The 22,454-nt window shown below is 38.6% G+C and overlaps 1 protein-coding gene across 2 annotated transcripts in view; it reads right to left on the bottom strand.

The window, feature by feature from the left end:
- The window catches only part of AKT1 (AKT serine/threonine kinase 1), a 97,180-nt gene that overhangs the window by 39,593 nt on the left and 35,133 nt on the right, over window positions 1–22,454 (bottom strand). The gene's annotated exons all lie outside the window — the stretch shown is intronic.

The raw sequence follows: 22,454 nt of genomic DNA, 5'->3' as shown, positions 1-22,454 counted from the left end.
AAAACTCATGATATGTCACATGACGCGATTGAGTTTGACACCTGTGATATAACTATAAGTCTTCTATAAATGAAAAATCAAATGCATCAATACATGCTACACATATGCTAGACAAACTGAGAGGGGTGGAAAGAGAATCTTGCCGTTCATCTACTACTGTTTCTCCCATTCAATAAGCCAGGACTGTCAAACTCATCAAATGCGTCATGGGCTGGCCACGCCCACGCCCAGTTTAGCGAAGGGGGGGGAAGTCCCAATAAATCATGTGACGACACGCGTTTGACACCACTGCAATAAGCAATAGCTCCAGCAATTATTCTGCTAGGCTGGCAAAAAGTTATTAATTTATCACAAGATACAACTGGTACTGATTTAGCAACTGGAATTCATGACTTTCAAAGAAAATGTTCAGTGTTTCTTGGACATGCCCAGATAACTCACTTCCATCTGTGATTTAATGCACTTTTTTCCATTGTAATAGAAAGGTTTTTGAAAAGCAATTTCATACCAGATAAGGCTTTAACAATTTCACAATAGCATTAACTACTGGACTTGTAAAATGTTAACACAGCTTTGTTTTACTTTTTAATCTGCTTGCAATTTAGGGTTTGAATTCTATATTATTTTCCTGGAATGCATTTTAAAAATCCCGTGTAACCTCAAAAAAGAAAAGAAAAGTCAAAACAGATGTCCTACATATTATTTTTCTGTTATTGTCATTTTTCATTCTGACAAGTGAAGGGTTTTTTTCACATTTACATTTTGCAGTGCAAGTATTTTAAAACAATGGGTTGTGTCACTAATTAGCCTGCTGTTTTCTCAAAGCAACAGCCTTATTTAAGCAAATAAAGTGAGAAACCTGACCTTTTGGGGCAAAAATACTCATTAAGCTTCTCTTTTTTAAAAGCATACTTATCTTAATGCTGATTGCTGTTTTTTTCCCCTTTTTTAAAGAACAAGCAATTAATTGCATATCCTTATCTAGATTGATGTACTTGAGGAAAGGTTTCTTTTGTGAAGAAGCAAGGTCATACTTTGGAAATGCTCAAGAATACTATATATATAAACACACACCTTACTGTCATTTTCTTTTTTTAGAATAGAACCCAGGTACATTAACTGACTAAGAAGTAAATATAGAGCGCTCATTGGAACATATACCTCCTCATGTGTAAAAAATAAAGCCTCTTTAAGGTCACATTTGAAGTAACTAAAGGCAACTTTCACTTACTGATCCAAATAAAATTTCCTAAACGCTCAACATAAGTTTCTCTAGTAACCAATTTCTGCTGAAGCATCCATTTCACATTTTATTCCTTATTTTTCTAGGAACAACTGCCCAAGAACTATTGTGCAGCAGCTGGTACATTCATCAGTAGCAAATACTTCACACGTGGAATGAAATCAACCAACATAAATTTTATATTGCCAAAAGTAATTATTTACAAACAAGTTAAACCCAGTGGAAAGTACCAGTTATACTGAAAAGTGGTGACTTATCTCCTAGGCAGCTGAGCAAGTAATTGTTATGGTTGTTAAAACAGGATCAATTGGGGACAACGAGGAGACACCTGAAAATAAAGGAAACCTTTAGTACTTTCTGGGGACAAAGGAGAACTTTAGGTACTTTCTCAAGGTGAAGAAAAAGAGTCTATGCAGCATTGCAGGCATTTTTTTTAAAATCCAACTAATGGCCTATTTAAAGGATAGGAATGAGTTATTTATTCACAACCCAGGCAAAATATTCTACTTGCCATCCCAAAACAAACAAACAAACAAAAATAAAATCTGCCACTGATTGATTGGAATAATTATTGCCCAACTCAATTTTTATTTATGAGCTTCAAAACCAGGCTTCGATCACATTTATTTCTGGCTCTCCATCTCAAACTCCAGCTGTTCTACCTTCTTCCAAGAAATGTCTCCCTTGAGAATATGGATTGTGCCCTAGACACTCCTCTGCAGATGGACTCTCTTCCTCTCCCCATCTCACAGACCTCCTCTCCCTCTGTAGCACAGCCTGCCACCACTTCTTCCACCTGCTGTAAGGCAACTTCCTCCTCATCAATGCTGACCTTCCTCTACTCCCCCTCTACCCACCCCCCAAATACAGAGAACCAGCTGGCTTGAGTATCACATTAGTTTTCTTTCTAAGTTGCTCTTAGCTATAATTGCACATAGCAGTTTCATTTGTTTGAATTTTACATAGCGTATCATAGGAAAGACCAAGATTGAAATTCCTTGCCCAGATGATAGGTGTATGTTCATTCCTAGCCATGTAATTTTATTTGTTAAATAATTCTTGTAGAGGCAGAAAAACTTAAGATTTGGCTCTCAAAGTATCACAAAAAACTGAAAACTCCTCTGCTGTCTCTATTAGGAAACAATTTAGTACAATTAATCCAGTTACTATTAACTAATGTCCCATTCATGCATACTTACCAAATGAATACTCTCTCTTGATTTAAAATAAAATAATGACTTTAGTAGGTAAAAAAGGATACCTTGAAAGAAAACAAATAGATGACTACAAAAGTGATAAAAGCAATGTATACAGGAAGTCCATGACTTACGACCACAATTAAACCCAAAATTTCTGTTATTGAGACATTTAAGTGAGTTTTGCCCCATTTTATGACCTATCTTGCCATAGCTGTTAATTGAACCACTGCAATTAATAAGTTAGTAACCCAGCTGTTAAGTGAATCTAGCTTTCCCATTGACTATGCTTGTCAAAAGGTTGCAAAGGTTGACCACATGACCTTGGGATACAACTACAATCATAAGTATGAACCAGTTGCCAAGCATCTGAATTTTGATCACATAATCATGGAGATGATACAAAGGTTGTAACTGTGAAAAATAGTCAGAAGTCGTTTTTTTCAATGCCATTGTAATTTTGAAGAGTCACTAAATGAACTGTTGTAAATCGAAGACTCCCTGTATGGAGAATATTTCTTTTTAAATTGTCTTTAAGTCATATTGACTTTTGGTCATTGCACAGTCAAGTCCATGTCTAAGTGGTTGGCCACTACCTTCTTCCTACAGCTTAGAGAAACTGACTTGGTTACCATTCTAGCATGTGGATCAAATTCATGACCTCATAACTAAATTACTTCTTTGGCCCACTATTAGCAACCAGAGCAATTCATTGGGGCATCTGACCTTTTAACAGTTCTGATTTCCTCTACATTGTACGTAAAACACAATTCATTCCCTCTTCTTGATATAGAGTTTGTATCCCAAGTTCTCTCTATTGTTCCAGATAAATAGATGTTCCATTATGGGCGTAAAACATGGAGATATTTATGAAAGAGCAGAATGAGAGGAATGTGAAACTTAAAAATGAAGTTATGAATGAATTTACAGTATAAAAAACCTTGTGAATTTTTTTTCTAAATGCATCTCTGATTCCAGGCAATATTCAGAAAATACTTCTGCATTTATGACTATCATAGTAGAAAACCAAATGTCACTCTAACTTGTTTAAGAATCTATTGACAACCAAGTAAGTCCATTATGCAAGTAAGTCCATTATGCAGTTTTGAATGTTGGCTATCTCGTATATTGAAAAGATGGAAAATTATTCACAGGGAAAGGAAAAATACAAAGCTTTTCCTAATTGCTCTGTCCGACTTAAGATGTTGTAGCAGTGTAGAAATGCTTTTGGGGGGGGGGGTATACTTACCCTTGATGAAATAGATATATACCCTTAAGTTCCTCTTCTAGTCATAAATACTTTCAGAGGAAAAGAGAAGTGGAACACCCACCCAATAGCCATCTGTATTCAGAAGGAAGCACCCTTTAATTTTAAATGTTAAAATAGCCACATTTGTACTGTCCTACCCTGAAAATAAACAAGCAAAAAAAAAAAGATAGAAGATAATGAATACCTAATGATGGTTACAAAAAATATCTGCTTCTGTTTCTTACAGATTATTCTACAAATAATATTATTTACAATGGTGCTTTCACAGTAGAATACCAAATTTAGCATATATCTTGCACATTCTTGCTTTTTAATTTTAATTATTTTATTCTTGTTTTAAACCGTTTTTAAATTTATATAAAGCTTTTATGTTTTTATGTATATTTAAACACTGTCCAGAATTGCTCAATGAGAAGACAGGTGGTTTCTAAATTAGATAGACAGACCACAGACTATAAAAAGTGTATATGCAGCATAGACCAAGTCAACCTATACATAACATACTATGGCAAAAAAAGTGAGAGTTCTAACACACTTGAACTTTCTCTAGCATTTTGGAAGGAATAGTATGCATTAACCATCAGAAGCAAAAGTATACAGAAATTTTGGTTCATTTTGTATCTCAAGGCAAAATTTCATCCTCAGAATAAATCTTACCCTGACACCTTTGCTGAAAAATTTCCCACTGCAATTCTAACCCACAGATCTACAAAAGTTGCCTTAATTGAATGACCATCACCAATATGAAGACAAGTACTCACACGAACAATTTCTTGTAAACCTCAATTATTACTCTATCAATTATCTCAGAAAGTAGGAGCAACTAGATGACGTCCTGTCCTTTCTGAATGGACTGAGTTGAAAGATGGGGGAACCTAGCAACAAGGATGTGTCTTAACGAGCTTCAACAGACTCAGTCCTATCAGGAAGCAGGACGAAGTCAGCCCATGCCTGGATGTTATCTCCACCTCAATGGAGAATAAGCCCTCCCCGAAAATACTGCAACACAGCAGCAGCCATGAGGTGACCACACTCTCCACCTCCTGTACCTCAAAAATAATAAACCCTCCCCGAAAATAAGGCCATGCACTTATTTCGGGGGGGGAGAAAATAAGACCCTGTCTTACTTTCAGGGAAACACGGTACAGTATAAATCTAATGCTTTAGATAGGGCAGAGTCAATAAATTCTATCTGAAAATATACTAATTTTGGTCACATGTGCAATACCAAGCAATTGATTTCTACTTGATTCAATTACTATCGTGTAAATTACATTCATAGTTTTGCATACATCTCTATTTACGATCCTTTTAAAAGTTGGTTATGGCTTCTTCAATCAGAACCATGGCTCAAGCATTTTTTTTCATTGAAGAGTAGTGCTACTTATACAGACATATTGAACAATTACGTTTTCACAATTCAATTGTGGTTTAAGCACTTGAATACAATTGCTATCAACAAAGCTGCAACAAATCTTCTAAAGCCTACCTAAGCAGCATAAAAATAAGAGGAGTTCTCATGTAGCCTATTCAGTCTGCTGTATTATTTTGACAATCCTCTGAAACCTGATGCACTTCAAGTTAGTTGAATTTTATTTTCAATAATTCCAAGCCGACACTGCCACAATGATAGGAGGTTATGTGGACTAAAATCGGAAGTACTTTGGGTTAGGGAAGGCTGATGTAATAACATAAGTCTGTTTCAGCAAGCATAATTATATAACGAGTGGTCTGCTGTCTACCTTCAAGGCAGCAGATCTTGCTGCTAAAGGAAGGAAAAACAAAGCAAAACCAAACCAAAGAAAAGGCTATTAATTTTAAAACCAGCAGTTGAGTTAAATGAGTAATTCTTCCCCAGACACACATACCACATCTTTGGATTGGAGCCACTATATTGTAGGGGATATAGGATGAATATGGCAGCCAGTTTCTTTCCCCCCTTTTCTCTTTATACATTTACAAAATATAAAGTATAAAGAAGTATAATGTACCAAAGTGGTATATTCACCACACAAAAATATCATAGAACAAAAATGATGTTTCGCTGCTTCACATGGAATTTCAATATAGCAAGTGAGGCTAATTCTTTTTCACATCCAGGGAAAATGACTCAAAAGTTGAGTTTACATTATGGGAATGACCATGGCTGAACGATTCAGCACATACTTTGCATTCAGGAGGTCTTAGATACTACCTTGAGTTATCTTTAAAATGTATCAGATAGGTGATGTTCTCTGCTTAACAGACTGATGTGCTGCCTCAACAGAAGAAATGTTGACTAGATAGACAAGCGAGTCACATCTAATAAATGGAAGATTTTCATGCTCCAAGAACAGTTTCACATCAACAGTACACTGAAGTTTACTCAAAGCATCTATACACAAAGGGAAAAGCTTTGACAAATACCAGACAGGTATGCACAGATATCACATTTTATATCTTTATTACAAAAAATGTTGATACTCCACCAACCAAACAAGAGTGCCACATTAAGCAGGGAAATATTTTGAATCTGGACGCTATTATCCTTGATCGTTAAATTCTTACATTAGCAATAACTTAGAAATAAAAGGTATTATTTGAAAAGCAGGACACTGCCTGATGTTTAACTTGTATTGCCTTCACTGATGCAGCTCTCTGGATTTCAGACTAGGATTTTTTGATGAATAGCATAAATTCTAATATAGAGCCCCAGTCTATTTTTATAATAGCCCTGATATGCTGCATTCATTTAGACATAAAATGAACATCCCAGAACTAGGAAAATGCATTAAAATCTAAGTACAAATGCATTTTATGAATACAATCCAACTATGTTAAGCAATTTAAAATCTGTTCAATTCTAATGGATTTAAAGACTAAGGTAGCCCTGCTATAGAAATCAATGGAAGTTTATTATAAATACAGGTAGATCTTACTTCCCAACTCTCTCGTGCAATCATTCAAAATTGTGGCAGTGCTCAAAACTGACTTTGCAATCAAGGCAATATACAGTATATGACATTTAAAGTGTCCCTCAGTCATAGTAACATGATTGTTACTATATAATCAGTATACATTGTCATGTGCCTGATCCATTGGTTATTCTTTATTTTCCCATCACAAAATGAAAACACTTGAAAGGAAGAGATTACTTAATAGTTTGCACCTATGTGCTTATATTTGCGGGTCCCAGCGATTAAAATATGTAAGATGGATGTTATTCCATACAATTTGAATTAGTTACACCCGATCAATAGAAATGAACTTTGAATAATTTAAAATTGCAAAGGCATGTGTACATACTGTAAGCATACAGTACAGGCACATGGAAATTTATATAGTAATTACTACATATGGAAAAACATCAAACACAGCTATGTTTCTTTTAAATGCATACAAGAATGCACATTTATGTATTGAATTCTGGTAATAAGAGAAAGTCTGAGGGAATATGTGGAAGGAAGGATGATTTATTTATTTATATTTACATGCCACCAATCTCACAGAAATATGACTCAGGGTGGCATACAATAAAACTACAAAAACAGTTATTACAAAAACATTCCACAACTATAACATGAATTCTATTATTATGAACAAAAGGACTTGGGAGAGCAAAAGAGCTTTAGATATTAAATACAATGTAGCCACTCATTAAATCTCCAAATGATAAAAAAAATCAGTTCTATTGGTTGATGAAGTAGTTCTGATTATTTTACATGTACTAAAAAGTCATATTATAAACAAATTGCCAGGAAAGATGAACAGTTTATTACGTATAGTTTTATTGAATGATTCAGCGTTCGGTAACATCTTAGTTTATGTTCTCAAACAAAAGATTAACTGAACAAAGATACTTGGATTAACAATTCAAGATTATAAAATGCTTTCTTTGAAATCTATTCCTCTCCCAAACTGCCTGCTTTTAAGCAGACAATTTAAACTCTTCCATCGGTTGCCCCAAAGCATTTTCCAGATAATGAGCACAATTTACAATGGCTTCTCATGTGTACAGACTTCATGTCCATTGTTGTATCAAACCCACATGCACAGCACATTAAAATTTCACATTTGTACCGTCTTACAATGCCAACCCAAAAAAGCTCCCCTTGTAAAATGATCTTTTTTTTTAAAAAAAAAGTGTATATGCTTTTAAATATTTCAGAACAGGAAACCCTTTTGTTTCATGAAAAGTTAATTCTGCGGAGAGCTGCATTATGGTCTCTTTCACCCAACTTTCCACCAGTGTATTCACCAAATTGGGAGCTGTCTACAACTGATGGAGTGCTGAACATCAGAAACAGCTGCCACTCCCTGGGAAGTAAGTAGAGAATAATGAAGAGCAAAGCACCAGCAGAACAAAAGGAAATCCATCTTTATTTACCAACTGCTGCAAGCTTCTTGACGCATCAAGCTTATTTGAACATCAGTATCCAATTCATAGCAGAGTGCAATTAAGAAATAGCAACTTAACAACCATATTATCACTATTTTGGAAGGACTTTTTTTTAAAAAAAAAAAAAATTCAGCAGCAGTTCAAAGCACCAGTAGTCGGCATAGTCTAAATGTTGCAAGCCTGAAAGATCCCATAAAAGTCTACAAAATGTTTCAAGGTTGGAAAAAGGCACATCAGAGTTTCAACTATTCAGGTGCAAAATGTTTTGCATACCTCTGTGCAGCAATTCTATGCAGGTATGTCAGTTTGGCATATGTGACCCATCAAGAATAGATAGAATTTTCTGTTAACCAGACAGTTCAAATCTCCACAATATCTTAAAATAAGGAGTTCCTTTAGGCAAAACAGCTCCCGTCCCATGCCATAGTTGTCCTAATACATGAATAATAGTAGACTTTTTACATGGTTGCATTAAGCATTATGTATGAACCAACTTGAGGATTCAGAAAAAAAAGTGCTATATAAATGCTAAATGTGAAAAATGCTACTTGCTTCTCTAGTATGTGTTCCTGATTGAGATGTCCCAGTTTTCTTTCACACATAGGCATTCATACACAGGAGGGATCTCCATCCCCCGGGTCCCCCAATGCTGGGTTGCAGCCCATTTGGAACCAGGCCAAAGAAGTGGTGGGCAAGTGTGCATAGGCGCATGTGCAGCTGCATTTGTGAAAGCAACGAGCCCACACGCATGAAACCATCCCCTCCTCCCTGCTGCTGCCCCCCTTCCAGTGGTCCGGAAAAGTTGGAGACCTCTGATATATAGCATTCAAATTATTGAATCCAGAAATCCATGGACTCTTCAAATACTAATTCCAGTACAAGTTAGAGACAAGTTTTTTTTATTATTTCAATTTAAGTTTGTTTCGCATTTAAGTTGTGGTGAACTAAAACTCATGCGCAAACTCAAACAGAGATTGATTCATAAACACATTCAAAATCAGCAAGACTTGGAACTTTCTGTACATTCTTTTTCTAAATCTCTTAGAATAATACAACAGATGGCTATGAAGAAGTCAGATTACTACAATTCAGATGTTATCCATAATTTCTGATGTACCATATTTTTCGGAGTATAAGACTCACTGGAGTATAAGACACACCAAGATTTTGAAGAGGCAAATTAAAACGAAAGTTTTTGAACTCTGCAGATCTCCCAAAAATGACCTGTTTTTTTGCAAAAACTGACTTGTTTTTCTTTAAAAAAGGGCATGCATAGCCTTTAGGAGGCTTAGAGAGTGCTCCTGGGGGCTGGGGGAGGGAGAACAATAAAAAAGCAGCCCAGTTTTTGCTCATTTCTGCCCTCCCCAGTCTCCAGGAGCACTCTGGAAACCTCCTAAAGGCTATGCATGGTGGGGTTTCGGGAGGCAAAAAATGTTGTATTCAGTGTATAAGACGCACCCAGATTTTCATCCACTTTTTTGAGGGAAAAAGGTGTGTCTTATATTCTGAAAAATACGATAGTTAGACATACAGTATATATATTTAAAGCTTAATGACAAAAGAACAAAGAAATAGATGGTACTAAATAGTTCCTGTATTAATTCTGGAATTATAAAATTACTAAAATAATAACTTATTTAATTAAAAAGGGCATAACATATTCTATTCAGCAAGTTGTGTGTTTACTTAAGGTTTAAATTACCAAGAAATGTTGACTGCTGGGGTCGTGTTCTTAACTGACCTGTATTATATAGGTAATATGGGCCTTGTAACTAGTGTTTCAGTTCCAGAATTCACTACTACTTTGAAGGAGGATTAAATCAGCCTCCTATATTGTAGTGACATCCAGGTGTGACAGTCTTCACATCTGGAAGGAACCAGGTTGGGAAAGGCTAAATCAGACCCTTTCTTCAACTTGGCTGTTATTTTTGTGACTTAAGCTGGCCCTTCATTCACAGCAGAGAAGATCAGAGCTAGAAGCTGCTAGTTCCCAGTTCAGGTTTCTTAGCTGCAAAACAACTATTTTCAGTTTTTAAAAAGTCCACTCACCCTCATGTCTACTTTTATTTTTCTATCCTAGAAACCCTAGAATAGGCATGTAGCTCATTGCCCCTTTTAGATGATTAGAGCAGCTGGAAAAAGAGAAAGAAATTCCAGTTGAGGAATCTATTCAGCAGAATTTTGTGGGATAGGGTAGAAAGAGAGAGAGAAAAGGAAAGTGGGGGGGGGGGGAACGGAGAGAGAATGTGAGTGCAAAACCCAAAGTATGCTAATGTGGCCGCAAATATGCTTTTGAGGAGATGAAGAGTTCTGGGTTGCCCCTTGAGGAGAGGCACACAAAAGCAACAATCCTGCAGATTATTTTGTTATTTTTTCCATGCCCAGTCACTCTTTGGGATGCACATTCAGACTCTGCCTCCAACAGACAGCTGCAGGAGACTGGACTGTGCTCTGCATTTCAATCAGCCCGTAGAGACTCCCGTGGAGGATGCTCCCCAATAGGAGAGGTCAAGCCCAAGTCAGCAGACGGTCTGCACCCAGACCTCTTGCTCTGGCAGCTTAGCTTTCACTGACCATATATGGAAGGCTGTTCTGATGGCAGCCGTACTCCGAGGAAGGCCAATTAACAGCAACATGGATCTGCCTCCGCCTCCTTCCACAGGCTACTATGGAGAGGACCCCAACCGCTTTCTCAATCTCCCCCCTCCCTCCTGCAGTTCAACCCTACATGGCAATGATTGACAGGAATGGCAACAGGTTAAGAGTGGCCTCTGCTTCATGTATTGCTCTGAATTGACTGCTGTTTCTCACGGCCAGCAGAAAACTAACAATATATTTGGCACCTGCTTCATTATCGTATCTTCAGGGAATTTGAGGGCGGGGAGTGTAAAGAATGATTAAATAGTCTCATGTTTAGAGCAACATTCATATAAAGGACAGATGGGAGGAGAAAAGGTTTTGCCCTGTATCTGAAAACAACCTCATTAAAAAACAGAGGATTTTATCTATCTGGACCCAGCACACATCTGCACATCAAAATAGAATAAATGGCCGGTTGATTAGACTAACCTTCTCCAACTCGGAAACCCCAAGATGTGGCAGGCTTTAATTTTCATAATTTCTAACTTCATTCGCATAATTCCTAACGTCCAGAAGTAATGGGTGGAAACTTATCAAGGAAAGATCCAACCTAGAACTAAGGAGAAATTTCCTGACAGTGAGAACAATTAATCAATGGAACTGCTTGCCTCCAGAAGTTGTGGATTCTCCAACATTGGAGGTTTTTTTAAAAAGAGACTGGATAAACTATTTGTCTGAAATGGTCCTCCTGCTAGAGCAGGGGATTGGACTAGAGGATTTCCAAGGTCACGTCCAACAACGTTGTTCTGCATTCCTCCCTCTTACACCAGAAGAAAAAGAGTAGTTTCAGTGCAGAAGAGAAAAACCACAAGTGTTTTATACAGAATCACAAAGATGTTTTTATACTGAACTTACAAAACTTCCGGAATTTTAAAAACACTTTACGATTACCGTATATACTCGAGTATAGGCCGACCCGAATATAAGCCGAGGCACCTAATTTTACCACAAAAAACTGGAAAAGTTATTGACTCGAGTATAAGCCTAGGGTGGGAAATGCAGCAGCTACCGGTAAATTTCAATAATAAAAATAGATACCAATAATGTTTTTGAATATTTATTTCAAAGAAAAACAGTAAACTAGCGGTGTATTCAATGAAATACTTCACTCACCTCATGATGCTGATGTCCCGCTGTGATGATGATGTCCCGTGCAGCCGCGGGAGCGATGTCCCGCCTCCTATGACACACGGCACAGTGATTCCTATCATTGGATCACTGTACCAGAGGAGGTGGGACATCGCTATGTGGCTGCTTGCCATAACAAGGAGGAGGTGGGACATCGTTGCAGAGCGGCAGGAGGGGGAGGAAGGGGAATCGTAAGACAGCCCTGCATTACATTAGAACGTGAGGAGGGGGGATGGTGCGGTGCGCGCTGCGCGGCAAACTGACACAGAGGGAGGGGAAACTCACAGGGGCACTGGGCCATTCACGAGTGTCACCCAGCGGCATGGCCCCGCCCCTTTTTCTCCTCCATTTCGGGCAAATTTTTCACTGACTCGAGTATAAGCCGAGGCGGCTTTTTTCAGCCCAAAAAGTGGGCTGAAAAACTAGGCTTATACTCGAGTATATACAGTAGTAGTTAAGTGATTTAAACTGCAAGGGAAAGCTATGTCAAAAGTACTTAATTAAAGTAAAACATTTAATTAAATATGGATTCTTCACATCGAACTTTTACGTTTGAGAAAAAGGTGGGGAAAACCCAAAGCCTAAATTCCCAATCCTAATTTAACTGGCCTTAAAATCAAATCTTTGTTTTGTAGCAAACTGGAGATGTATCTAAGTAGTGTGCTTAGGTTTTTGTTTTTATTTGTCCTTAACAGTCTTTTGGGTACTCTCCGAATGCCCTGGACTACTCAGCCAGCATGGTCATGGTAGTCTAGCACACCTGGAAAGCACTAGGCTGGGAAAAGATAATTTAGCAGGTCCAAACAAACAAACAAACAAACCTTCCACTGTATTGCTTACAGCAATTAATTTTCACTAATGCAAGATATTCCCAAAGGAGCAAAAGAGAATTAATCAGCATACAAAATCCCTGATGCTCTCCTTTGGCACAGCTTACTCAAACAGCTTCTCAAGCTACAGCTGCCTCTGATGGAAAAAAATGCAAATGAAATCTTATTAAGTGCAAACATATTTTAAAAAAGCTTTAACAGCTCTCCATTTTTGTTATTTTGAAAAATGATCTAAGTGTCACATTCCAAGATATTAAGACATCAGGGTAAAGGCAGGGTACCATAATCTGGTTGTGCTTTATGGAAGTTGCAACTCATTGTTATCTGGAGGAAGAAATCTCAAGTTATGCTTACAGTGCTAAGATGTTTAATTGCACTTATCCATTTTACTCTCAATGTGCTTTTCACCATCCGTGCAATTTAAGTTGTACGTAGCTTTGGGCAGAAATGATTTGGGGAGCCTTACAAAACCAGTTTGCTGAAGCTACACAAGATCTGAATGGTGTCAAACTGGGAGAACATGTGACAATTGTACTTCTTGCCTCATATGTATTTCATCTTGATGCATATCCCATGAATTATGGAAGATCTAACATAAAGTTGCTACATAAGACTGATATAATGTGGAAGATTAACCCTTAATAAACTCCTGTATTGAGCTCACTTACATCAACTGATATCTTCTTCCTTTCCAGGTGTTTCTGCCAGTACTATAGAATTACTAATAATTCATGGATAAATTGCTAATTACTACGGGTAATAATTTACCCATGTTATAAACTGAATACAGGTAGTCCTCGACTTACGACCACAACTGAGCCCAACATTTATGTTGCTAAGTGAAACATTTGTTGAGGGGGTTTGCCCCATTTTACAACCATTCTTGCCACAGTTGTTAAGTGAATCAAATGTAGTTGTTAACTTTAGTCAAACTATTGCTAGATGAATCTGACTTCACCATTGACTTGGCTTTTCAGAAGGTCGCACAAGGGGATCACATGACCCTGGGGCACTGCCACTGTCATAAATACGACCTGATTGCCAAGCCTCTGAATTTGGATTGCATAACCATGGGGCTGCTACCACGGTCAAGTGTAAAAACTAGTCACAAATCACGTTTTTCAGTGCCATTGTAACTTTGAACAGTCACTTAACAAACTGTTGCAAGTCGAGGACTACCTGTACATGAAACAGACTAAATCAGTATTTCTCAACCTTGGCCCACCTGAAGATGCGTGGACTTCAACTCCCAGAATTCCCCAGCCAGGAATGGCTGTGGAATTCTGGGAGTTGAAGTCCACGCATCTTCAGGTGGGCCAAGATTGAGAAACACTGGACTAAATGCTGGGAATTTTGCAAGGCTAAAGGAAAGGCAAGAGGGAAAAGGGTATCTCAATTCTAAGTGGCTCAGTGGCTAAGACGCCGAGCTTGTCAGAAAGGTCGGCAGTTCAGCGGCTCGAATCCCTAGCACCGCGTAATGGAGTGAACTCCCATTACTTTTCCCAGCTTCTGCCAACCTAGCAGTTCGAAAGAACGTAAAAAAAATGCAAGTACAAAAATAGGGACCACTTTGGTGGGAAGGTAACAGCGCTCTATGCACCTTCCGGCGTTTAGTCAGTCCGGCCACATGACCACGGAGACGTCTTCGGACAGTGCTGGCTCTTTGGCTTTGAAACGGAGATGAGCACCGCCCCCTAGAGTCAGGAACGATTAGCACATATGTACGAAGGGGAACCTTTACCTTTTATCTCAATTTTCCCCCGCCCCAAACTTTTCATTGCTTCTGATCTGTTCCTGCCTTCCCCCATTGCAGCTGGTGAAGTCTTAACTGCTGTTGCTGCTGCTGCAAAGGTCAAGCTGAGAAGAGGCCACCCTGGAGAAACTCGCTGGTGCCAGCAACTTCAAGGCAGTGGAGGGAAGGGTGTTGAGGAGTGGGGGAGAAAATAAGCCTAACAGAGATTGACTAAGATATTCTCCAGCTGGGATCAGCTGCACTGCAGCTCCTGCTCTGGATACTGAAAAAGGAAGAAAGAATGAATGTAAAGGGAGTGCCCCCCCCCTTACTCTCCAAGTACACACACACACACACACACACACACACACAGACATATGATGTCATTTTTCTGGCAGCACCTGCTGCCACTGCTGGGATCAGAAGCCATGAATATATAGCATTCCTTCCTTTGAACATCAGCTCTCCCATCCTTCTGGGAAGCACGGAGAGGAAAAAGAACGTATAGAAACCTATCTGCTGACCGCAGCAAGAATTCTGCTAATGAGAGCACAGAGAACTGTGCTGTTTGTGTATAACTCAGTGCATGGTACAGAAGATCACATTCATCTCTGGGAAAGGAACCTTCAAAATCACCAAGCACTCTTTTTCATTTTTTTTAGAAAATGTATCCTGCCCATACAATACAGTTAACTAGCAGAAGTAATGACAACCTAGATCTCAAGAAGCCTTACGGGATGACTTGGTATAAAGATGGAGGAGTTCATTGCTGCAACGTTTCTTAACCTCAGCAACTTTAAGCTATCTGGAATTCAACTCCTAGAATTTCCTAGCTAGCATATGTAGCATAGCTGGGTGGGGAATTCTGGGAGTTAAGGTCAACACAATTTAAAAGTGATGAAGCTGAGAAAGACTGCATGTATAGGAGTAGGAGAGAGGGAAGGGGAGGGAAGTGGAGAAGAGGGGAGATGAAAAGAGGAAAATGGAAAAGGAAGTAGAGAGGGAAAAGGAGAGAGATGAATAGATATAATGTTATGGTACAATTATGAAAATAATGTCTATAACTATGATGTACAACATTACTTATTTAAAAGAGATTATAAATGTATAATTAAGAGAATATTAGTTATAATCAGGGTGTATAAAACTATGGTGTATACACTGTATAGGGTGTATAAAACAAAAAGGACAAGATACAGCCAGTACACTGCTAGTTGAAAACTGGAAATGTGATATATTATAAAGAAAAATATACAATAAAAAAGAGAAACGCTGCATTATAATAGAATTTTAAATCTGGTATCTGATGATTCCACTCCTGCCTACCAAAATATATTCAGCAGACACTCAACCCCACCTTTCTCCACTTGTTTCTCTCTGTCCCCATCAGATCTAAGAAGCAGAGTCATGCCCCCTGAGTTGATGAAGGGTGCTCATCTTGAGGGACCCAAGAAACGGAGCTTTTCTGTCACAGATAAGCCCTAAATCCTGTTGGCCTTTCAGAAAGATCTTAAGACCTGACAGTTTTCCTGGTACAGAGAGGTCAGGAGGTTATGTTAATTTACTGTTGATAGGCTATGCTTGATTAGTATTTTATGCTGTTTTTAAATTATAGGTTTTTCTTTTTATTCTTCTATCTGTATTTGGTCTTCTAAGCTCGGAGTTACCATGGTGGAATGAAATTCCATATAAATGAAATATACATAAATAAATGCATTATTTAATCTTTTTTTCTTTGATATTTTAATGCTTTTAAACCTTCTCACAGCCTTCATATACCCCTACAGAAAGAAACACTCATTTTAAGTACTTTCTCCGTCCCTGCAAAATTTTTTTTGCTCAGCAACTAAGAAGGGATAGACACAGTACAGTACTGTGTACCTAGGAAGATACCAAGGTTTCACACAGCAATTGTAATTAAATTCTATTTCCCATCAACTTCAGTTGGGGCGGATGGGATTGGTAAAATCATTTAGGGAACAGGAAAACTCTCTTACAGTCAACTTCATGGACAAACTAGCTCAACCCAGCCACATACTGAGCATTCACCAAAACAATTCTTAACGTCATCCATGCCAGCATGAGAAATCTGTAAATGATAGATGCAAAATAAGCAGACATTCCAACCTCAAGCTTAGCAACAACAAACCCAAGGCCAAGAGAGGAGGGTGTCATCTATTCCTATGAGATTTAGCGATTAAATGGAAAGGCTCAGTCAAATCTTGCTAAAATGTATAGTTTAATATTTAAACAAGAATTTTAGGGCTGTAGTTGGGCACAATTTAGTGGGAAAAGTTTCATGTTTCAATTTATTTTTTCAAATCAATGCCCTCTTCAAAACTGATCCGCTCCCAGACTTAAAATATTTTAATTAAACTATTTAAATTGATGTAACTTATTTTCAAAAGGTCCCCACACAGACAACCAAAGCCAAATTTGATGACTTCAAATATAATCATTTTCCATGCACATGCTTTACCATTCACCTCTACATTTAATATAAAGACATAATGGAGGTGTGGACATTTGTTATGGGTATGCACCAGAATCTGACGAGTGTCAGGAACTACAATGGAAGCTTTAAAGGCTGCAAGTTGTGGCAAGGGTATAAAGGAATGTTTCCCAATAAACAAACAAAGAGAAAGGATTCTACACTGTGACCAGTTTTCTTGGGGAAAAGAAAACATAAGATGCAAAACAAGCAAGCAAACAAGAAAGAAACAGCTTTTATTCCCATTCTCTTCACTTCCTTATTGAAGTTTAATACACATTATTGTGGAGCTACCAGTGTTAAGAAAATTGCTGGATAAACACTTGTGTTAAACTCAGCGGAATGGCTTCATGCCAAGCATAATGCTAAAGTTCCCCAGTTGTGAAATGAGCTGTTTTTACACACCAAAGTAACCACACAGCAGGCCTGTGGAGCCTGAAGACAGCTGACAGAGATGACTGTGGCCATCCCCCTGTTGTACAGACAGCCACCCAAATACCAACATCTGCTGTGGCACAATTTACTTTTTACACAACATTTAGCAAAACAGTGTGTTACGACTGCAGCATCGTTAAAAGAGAAGGAACAACAAATAAATCGCTAAGATGTGAGTCTCATCAGACAATCCCAAAATTAAAGAGCAGTTTTTCTTGTGCGAGTTGAGCTTCAGATTCACATTTTTTAAAAAAAACTTTTCAAGTCTTAAGCAAGAGAACTGGTTTTATTATTACTTAAAAAAAGAAAAAGAAATGATTGGATTGAGGAGGTGAAGGGGGGAAAAAAAGGAGGGGAGAATCAACATGCAAAAACCAGATTTCTATCAAGTATGACAAACATAATCCATCATTACAGTGAAAATTACAGTTTGGAAGAGAATGAGGTTGATGCAATCGGCAGAAAAAACAGATGTTGATGAGGCATCTCGACCAGTTCCAGCTTTCTCTTTGTAATACTAAAGGATGAAAAGGATTATACAGTATGACTGGAAGCATTTGCAGGATGAGGGAAGATGAGTTAGGAGAGAATAATGCCTATTCTTTCACCAAACAACCTAAAGACTTTAGTTTGTGAAGTAAGGAAGTTGCAACTTTAAAATTCTGTTTAGAATCAATATATTAAAGCAAAGAAGGAAACCAGACCCTGTATCCACAGGTATTGTGTAGGTGCCCAGCCAGAGTTCAAGTACTCATAAGTGTTCCTTTGCACTCACAATATTGCCACAGAAATGGCCAAGGCAACCTACAGAGCAAGACATAGGAAGATGGAAACTCCCTATCCTGACTGACCATGACTGGACACCCTCCAAAACTTAATTTGCAAAGGCATCCCAGTACAGAAAAACATGCTAATTCCACCTGAACACTATGCCAAGTATTAAAATCTCAAACGTCCAATGCATGCCAATATTTTATGTTCATGATTGTCGATTCAAATGGAATTCAACCCGGAAGCACTTCAGCGCTCCCAGCTGTAGTAGTATCCTGTTGTGGCCCAGCAGGAGCCGTTGGAGGTGCCACCAGACTCCGACAGCGAAGGGCCCTATGAGTCGGCCCTGGAGGATGTGGAGGACCCTGGACAGGGTTCCGATTCCGAGCAGGGCACAGAGAGACTGGTTGCCAAGTGGCGCCTGAGCCTTGGATCAGTGGGGAGGAGACAAGGGAGAGTGATCCAGAAACCAACAGTGAGTTGTTCCAGGATGCACGCCGTCGAAGAGCTATTAGGCATCAAGAACAACTACAAAATTACGCTCAGCTGATGGTCATTAGGCTCCTCTCCAGACTATAAAACAGACTGCTTGTCTGTTGCAGAAGTCAACGCTTGGACTAAAGAGAAACTAACTTGGCAGTCTGGATTGCTGCCAGAGTTTGTCTTGAATTGCTGCCAAGGTTTGTCGGCCTTGCTGCCAAGGTCCTTATCTGTTTGTTTACTTGGCTTTCAGCCACCGAGAGTCTGGTCTTGTTATTAAAGGACATTCTCATTAAGCATGTCTCGGCTTTCGTTACTGGACGGAGGAGGGGGTCAGAACAGTATCCCAATAAACATCAGGATTACTTACTACTAAGACATGTAAAAGCAACGAGTCTGAAAAACATGTGGGTTTTTTTGTTTTAATTCTTTTTAAATATGGTGGTAGTAGACAGCAGAAGCATTCATAAATGTTTTGAGGTCAAAAGTTCTGATCCCAAATGCCCCCTTCTGACTGAGAAAAGATACTCCAACTGCACAACAGATGTTCAAATAGCTCATTCTAACACTGCATCACTTTGAGTGAAAGTGTAATAAGACTTCTGAGGTCAACATATTTGGACCTCAAAACATTTTGCACACTATTATTGGATAGTCTGTGCAAAGTGGTAAAATCATGAGTTGCCGGATTTTCTTTATATCTGGCCTTAATTTTGTTTAAAAATCCAATCTCAAATCCAGCTTCCTTCTCCCCCAATTCTGTTTCCTTAACCTTGCTCTAAAAGACCGGGAGCAGTATACAAGCAACAAAGAGAATCAACATGTTTATAAACATTATCATAAAAATAATGGTATCTTGAAGCTGCCAGCAATGTTCAAGATGAAGGGATAGAGTCCACCTTTTTAGAAAAGCAACATTATATCTTGTGATGAAGGATATATCAGTTATCATGAGATGAAATACAAGATTTCCTACAGAAAACACATACTCTATGATGTTCCTTGAATGTACGCTTTTGTCTTTGCTATAACAAAAATAATAAACACAGTAACTGTAATAGGTGCCTTGGGAGCTACCACAAAACAACTCTGCAGCACCACTTGAACATCATTGGCATTGATAAATTCACCATCAATAATTGCAAAAAGCAGCTTTACACAGAACAGCTTATATCCTGCAACAATACCTCTAACACCGTAAAATATCAACATAATCATAAAAAGGTTCTTGGGAAAGACTTGATAGGCAGACAAAATGCCAAATCCAGTGTGAACAGCTGCTTACTTTGCAACAAACCATAATAAACAAACAAACAAAATGGGGTAGCACCATGCAATTTCAGAGCAATTACTTGCTTACCAACAAGTTTCAAATTGCCAACTAATGTGGTACAGTAGCTAATGCAGTCCAACAGCATCTTGTTCAAAACACAGCTGTAACAGTGGACTGGGCTCAAATAGAATTAAAATCCCTGCACAAGAAGACCAGAAAAATAATGACAATGAAAGATGCCTTTCATCTGCAGTAATGTTGATAGACTCTGTTTGCCAAGGAAAATAGGTGAATGTGTACCAGAGGGCTGAAAAAAAAGTACAAAGCTATGGGAAGAATATCCAAAGGACAATGAATAAGATGCACTGAAGCTGATGTACTATGAAAGCTTATTGAGTACTGGAGAGAACTCTGTGGATCAAACTGGAAAGTTCAAATGGAGAAGAGAAAACAGATATGAAAAGACAAGTATTACATGGCCAGTAAATTAAAAAAAATTCAGGCAAAGTAGATAACAAGACCTGGCAATGGCTAAGAGCAAGAAAATTGAAGAAAGAGACAGAGTGGATATATCTGACTGTAAAAGACCAAGCCTTAAGAACAAGTGCATACAAAACCAGAATCAAGAAGGCTGGATAAAACAGCAAATGCCACCTCTGCAAAGAAGCTGAAGAAACAATGAACCACCTAGTTAGCTACTGCAAGAAAGATTGCACAAACTACTAGAAACGATGGCCTGACAATGTAGCATTTGGAAGATCTGCAAGAAATACCATTTCCTGCAAGCAAGATCTGATGGGATCACAAAATAGACCAAGTAAGGAAATGAAAAGCCAAAGTGATCTGGGATTTCAGAATTCAAAACAACAAACACCTGCCACATAATCCTGCAAACTTTCAAAATTGTTGATGAGAAAGACAAAAAAGTCTGGACAGTGGATGTGGCAATATCTAAGCGACAGTCTCTTGCCGGTCACATCTACCTGACCCTCAGAGCGGGGAGGTAGGGAATGCTGTGGGTCCCATCCTCAAAGGATATACATCTGGTGGGACACAGAAGAAGGGCCTTCTCTGTGGTGGCCCTCTCTCTCTGAAATATCATTCCCCCAGAGATTAGAATGGCCCCCAATCTAATACTCTTCAGGAAGACGCTGAAGACCCGGTTCTGCCAGCGGGCCTGGAGAACCCAGAGCGGGATGGAGCTCATTAAATGGCTCATGTGATTTGCTGTTGCTGGGATGGGGTAGGTGGGAGTGATTTTGTTATATTGTACTATATTAATTTATTTGATTCTTTTTGTTAGTTTTTGTTTCAAATGTGGTTTTATATTCTGTAAGCCGCCTTGAGTCGACATGGGTGAATAGGCGGCAATATAAATTCAATAAATAAATAAATAGACATCTAGAGACAACAAAATAGAAGACAAAATTACAAAATACAGGTAGTTCTCAATTTACAACAGTTCATTTAGATCAATCAAAGTTACAACAACACTGGAAAATGTGACTTATGATTATTACAAAAGTACTACAAAAGCAAATACCTCAATTCACTTTATGGGTTAAGAAGAACACTTAACGAAGAACACAAGAGTCATACTTGAAAGCAAAATTTATCAAACTCTGGAAGTATGGGTTGCATTTTTTGAAAAGTTTATCAGGCTTGTGTAGACAAACCAGGAGCGTTTAGAGCCTGCTCCTACTTAACTAAGTTAGGTCTGTTCACGATAAACAGGGGAACAAAGCCCGAAGTGAATTTTGAGAGATGGATCGAACCATCTTAAAACCATACATCAATCACAGCAGGGCAATAATTGGGGGATAGTACCCTGCTACTCAGTATGTTCACTGTCACTGGAGTGTCCCTATAAGGCAGGGATGGGTTCCTGACAGTTCTAACTTCTTCTATAGAAGAGGTTCCACAAATCTACAGTGCCATTGAGAACTGGTTCCAGCTCCCTCCCCCCACCCCGTCCATCCGCACATCATCAAGATGAAGAGCGAGAGGAGGAATTCTGGGAGTTGAAATCCACAAGTCTTAAAGCTGTCAAGTTTGAACACCCCTGGGGGTTTCTTTTCTAAAGGGTTAGGGGTGCAAGGATCTTGTAACTTGACAGCTGTAAGACTTGCGTGCTTCAAATGCCAGAGTTTCTGAGCCAACATTTTGGTTGCTAAGTAAGACCGTTGTTAAATGAGTTTCACCACATTTTACAAGTTGGCCACGCCCACCCAGTCACATGGCTGGCAAGCCACTCCCATCCAGTCACATGGCTGGCAAGCCACTCCCACAAAGCAGGCCACACCTACAGAAGAGGTTCTAAAAAATTTTGAAACCCACCATTGGTATAAGAGTATGTACTGTAGGTATAAATCCTTATGTGGATTAGTTGACCCTTACGTTTGTAATCAAAATACCAAGGAAAATGCACCACCCACGCACAAGACAACCTGCATTTTTCCATGGCTTTTTAGTTAAACTTTTGAAGAGCAGCTTATCTGCAGATGGGCTTGTATGTGATATATTCAGGAAATATGGGTACTTCAAAAAAAAAGTATTACCATGTATATTGAAGATAAGCCTACCTGTG

The sequence above is a fragment of the Thamnophis elegans genome, chromosome 1 (genome assembly GCF_009769535.1).
Source record: "Thamnophis elegans isolate rThaEle1 chromosome 1, rThaEle1.pri, whole genome shotgun sequence".
Classification (NCBI taxonomy): Eukaryota; Metazoa; Chordata; class Lepidosauria; order Squamata; family Colubridae; genus Thamnophis; species Thamnophis elegans.
The sequence above is the reverse complement of the archived record's forward strand: the minus strand, read 5'-3'. Positions and strand labels throughout refer to the sequence as shown.